The sequence below is a fragment of the Coenobita brevimanus genome, chromosome 97 (assembly GCF_032717465.1).
Source record: "Coenobita brevimanus isolate Jiangsu-jjx chromosome 97, ASM3271746v2, whole genome shotgun sequence".
Classification (NCBI taxonomy): Eukaryota; Metazoa; Arthropoda; class Malacostraca; order Decapoda; family Coenobitidae; genus Coenobita; species Coenobita brevimanus.
Window position 1 is genome coordinate 11,781,259 of NC_137050.1, and position 5,117 is coordinate 11,786,375.

The following is a 5,117-nucleotide window of genomic DNA, read 5'->3' on the forward strand; positions in this document are numbered from 1 at the left end:
TATCTACTGCCAGAAGCATTAATCCCTGCAGGGTGACCACAAACAAATCGCCACCATTTCGCCATGTCCCCCGCCATCTCACTGTCCTGCTACCAGCTCACGCACCCCTCTCTCATATAACTCTCCACTCCATCCCTCGATCTCATCCACGGCCTCCCCTTCCTTCTACCCCTCCTCCACCTCGCTCACATACACTCTCCTCTTCAGTCTCTCGCTCTCCCTGTGGAAATAAAGGGGAAAACATCTTGAAGGCTCTAATGGGGTCTAACAGAGGAAACTTTTTATCGGGAATTTATTTGTTTGGTTTGATGTTGCTAAATTGGAGCCCGTGATGGCCAGAATTAGAACGGATTAAATCACTTATCAACAGGGTGGAATTTGAGGACCTATTACCGTAGACTTTTGACTTTCTTCTAACCACATCAATGTTACACTGGGTTGGGTGAGGAGGTGGGCAGGCTGGGTGGAAGTGGTGGGGCAGCCTATATGGGTAAGTTGGCATGATAAATGAGTAAGTGGGTGAATAAATGGGTAGGATGAGCAGGGCTAGTGAGTCGGGAGGACGGGTTAGCAGGGTGAGTGGGTGGATGTGGGGAAAGGTGTGTGTGTGTGTGTGACTTTTTCGTCATGTTTTAGCTACTTTAGGGTGGCTTGGGCATAGAAAAACTCGAAACCCAAATGGTTATAAAGACTTAAAACCTCTCTGCTTGGGAAGTACAAAGGAATAAAGATGTTAAGGCTGCTGGGCATGTTGGTGTCATCTTGGCATATAACACAGTGGCCCAATATTAAGTGGGTGGGAACCTACACCTTCACGTTCTCTGTTTCAGTCATACGGACGGAAATTTAGTGTGTCTGCTTGGGCCTGACAACAGACGTGGCAGCAGCGATAGCAGAATCGAGATAACAGCAGCGGCACCGCAGCTGAGATGATAATACTGATACCGTAACTGATAATACCACCAGTAAACACAATTCTCTCCTCTCTGTCTGTCTGTCTGTCTGTCTGTCTGTCTGCCTCTCTCTCTCTCTCTCGTTAGGGTAAGATTCTGAGAGAGAGAGAGAGAGAGAGAGAGAGAGAGAGTGTGTGTGTGTGTGTGTGTGTGTGTGTGTGTGTGTGTGTGTTTTATCAGGCATCGCTGTTGTCACCTCAGCCATTTGGTACCGCTGTCGCTGTTGTCTCCGTCTCCTGTCTGTCCCCAGGTCCACTAAGTGCCTCGACATTCACAAACATTCCTTAGCGTATTCCTACTGTATTCTGTGCAGCATTAATTCCTTCACTCCAGTAATCTGTTAGTGTTGCTTAATCCTGCTACCAGTAAACAATTTTATTCTTAGGCAAGACCTCAAAGTTAGTAGTGAAGGGGTTAAGCAAAGATATATATATCACATTCCTCTATTTGCAAAAGTCCGTCTTTAACATACAAGAGAATAGTGCGGTGTAACTGGAAAAATAAATTGCTAAACAGGAAGTAATAAGAAATGTCCCATGCCGACAATAATACGGCGCTCTGCTGTGCAGAATAACACCACAGACCCCACTGCGATACAACAAGGATAGTTAGGACAATCACAACACTGTTTTCATCCGACGGAACTGTTCCACTCCCACAACCTGAATACTAAGTTGTAGTTGCATCAAGTTTGATTAGCGCTGGTAATAATGTATAAATGAATCTCCTTGGTTACTAGTCACAGCGACCCACCAATTTTACTACAATCGGCCATCAGCTCGGCTAAAAGGAGTTGGGAGTCTTCGCCAGGTATAAAAAAAAAAAAAAAAAAAAAAAAATCCACTAGAGATCCTTGACCCATTCGCAGATCTACGAGGTGCATAAAATCGTCGGTCGTAAGTCGGAATAAAATATTTAGCTCTACTCGTATGCTCGGACAGGGCCGCCGACAGCCATCACTAGGCCCGGGGCAAGATTATCGACAAGGGGCACCCCTCCCCCTGAAAACTGTGTTACTACATTATAGTCCAAGTTTTGCCTACGGCTAGACTGCTCCCTAACCAGTGTGTCACGGCACACTGATGTACTGCCAAAAGAATCCTGGTGCACCATAACACCTTTCCCTCCCTCTCTATAAAACAACGATAATGACTACAAGGAAATTATAGTATATTGTTTAAAGAAAAATGAGAAATAGTGTTTAGTTTGTATTTGCTTATGTATATGTACAGGTATTTCTGACTCACTGATAAGTCTATAAGAGGTTAAAACTCAAGAAGACGGCGGGTCAGAGGGTCTCGGCCCCTTCAGTATGACGTAGTAATACAGTACAGTAATACACAACTCTGTGCTGTAACTGTTATACATAACATTGCTTCAATGTGTTTAGATAAAACTATTCCTACTTCCTTGTATATATTTTCTATAGTCCAATGTGTCATAACAGAATGAACTACACATGATATATTATTCTCCCTCTCAACACTATCTTCGAGGGCGTGGCCCGGGCCAGGACACCGGGGTTTATCACCAGCTCCCCCCCCCCTCTTTCTCCTTGGCCCTGTTCTCGGATCAAACTTTGTGATTATGATGATGATGACGATGATGATTAGTTTGTTATTTTTCTATACATTTTAAGGGCTTTGTTTGTTGTGCGTAGTAAAATCGCCTTACAACCAAAATATAATGCAAAGCAATTAACGAACAGTAAAAGGGCTCAGAACTATTGAATTCTAAGTCTTAGCTCTGCATCTTTCACACAGTGCGATTTTTTTTTTTAGTTTATTTGCCTTTGCTTTTGTCTGGTATTGTACAGAATGTACTTTTATCTACTTTTCCGTAACACTAAACAGCGGTGAAATGTTCCTCAAAAGTCACGAGGATTTACTGGTTTTGTATTTTACCATAGTTCCCCATACAAAGAAAAAAGGGGAAAGAGAAGTGTGTGTCAACCATAGAGGTATTTGTCTTCTTAGTGTAACATGAAAAATATATGGAAGAATGCTTGTCGATAGAGTAAGGCAAATGACAGTGGAAGAAGAACAAGGAGGTTTTTGGAAGGGAGAGAGCTGTTTTTTTCAGATGCCCGCTCTAAGATGTTTAGTGGAAAAGAATTTAGGAAAGGGAAAGAAGTTGTGTACTGCCTTCATGGATCTTGGGAAAGCATATGAGTAGATAGGCAAGAAATGTGGTAGGTGATAAAAGTATATGAAGTAGATGGAATATTGTAGGATGCAGTAAAGAATATATATGAGGACGCTTTGGCTGCAGTTCTTGTGGAGCTGAGAAGAGAGTTCTTTGATATTTGCAAGGCAGGGCAGTGGATGCTGAAACGTCCCTAATGAGAGAGGGTAGGATTTGGCAACTGTCTGTACTGTTTGCTGACGATACTGTATTAAGGCAGGATGTATGGGAGATGCAAGGCATGGTGAATGAGGTTGGGAATGTATGAACGGAACTAAATATAAAAGTGAATGCAGGTAAGAATAAAGCTATGGTCTTTGCCGAAATGAAATCACAGACTGCACAGTGAGGCTGGATGGTCAGGAAATGGGGACTGTGAGTGATGAGTAAGAATGGAAGTTAAGAGGACGAAGTGCATCAAAGGATACAGCATGGAAGAAAGGTTGCTGGTTCACTGAAATCAGTGCCAAGGAATAGGGAGGAGAATATGGAAGTAAAGAAAAAAGTTGTTGCATGAGAGTAATGTGATCCTCATTAACGTATGGAAATGATGCTTGGACCCTGAAGGTGGAGTTCATGGAAAGACAGACAGACAAACGAAAAAGTAAAGAAGGGTTGTAGTGTTGATGTGGATGCGATTGGCAGCGTTTAGAGAAATATTCTGTGATGGTTTGGCCATGTGGAGAGAAGGATATTATAGTGTGTGTGAGCGAGGTGAAGGGGGAGACCGAGGATGATATGGAGGGATGGAGAGGAGATATATATATGAAAGAGGGGTAAGTTGAGTCGGAGGGAAGGTAACCAAATGGTAGAGGACAGGGCGACATGGGAGCGACATGTTTGTGGCCATCCCATACGGGATGAGGGAGAGTGGCTATAGATATAGTTGGATAGTATTCTATCACTGCACTGAAGGATGTTGTAAACAACAGAGTGGCTGCATCGCCCCTTGTGACCCTTGGTTATAGTATCGGTTAGGCTCCAGTCACGGTGACAGACAACTATGTAGGCCACGTACTAGTATCCCACTAAAGAAGACTTCCGAGTCCAATTCTCGAGACGCTGCAGAAAGATAACACTGAGTTTTCTTAGGACTGATGAAAGTGGTTTTATATCTTATTGTGATAAAGTTTAAAGACCTTGAGTGATGTATGGATTGGGGGGTGGGGTGCGCTGTACCCTTATCACCCTTGCCACAACACTTACAAAGGAAATTCATTAACTTTATCAAGATCACCCTCATCAGCAGCTGCAGCAGATTCTGAAACAACAGCTTAATACAGTCTACTTTAGGAAGAAAGCCTTTCCCATCTTACTCTATTCTAACCGATTGGCTGTTATTCCACTCTCTCAGCCAATCGGCCAGTTTCATCCCTCCATACTGTTCTCTCTTTGCGTCTTCTCACTCCTCCTCTGAATTACCATTCAGTTTTTCTGATATTCCATCTGTTACCGCTCTACGAAAGATTTCTTAGTACTAACGATGATGGTTATATCCATTTGCGTCTCTTCCCTTACTGAAGATGCTCTCCATGTGTTTCCTGAAAGTAATCCTTACCATTCCTTTCTGCAAAATGCAGTACTGTAGAGTCGCGGCACATAGTCCTTGACCAGGGTGTAAGGGAAAGTCAATGCCACCACAGGGCTGCAGTGCGTCGGAACACGTTTCCTTACACCCCGTGCCTCCTTCCCCCATCACCCCCTGCAGGGGGAGTAAGAGAAAGTGTTCCGACGCACTGCAGCCCTGTGGTGGCATTGACTTTCCCTTACACCCTGGTCAAGGACTATGTGCCGCGACTGTACAGTATAATGCATATCAGATTTATAAAGCGCATACACGAACAGTGCACAGCTTAGCTTAAGAACGGCTTAAACAAACTCCGATTGTTGACATAAGATGTACAGTAAGTTGTCACCCTTTCCCTACAATTCGCTGTTGACGCTTATGAAAAAGTATATCTCCATCTGCCCAGGGATGAA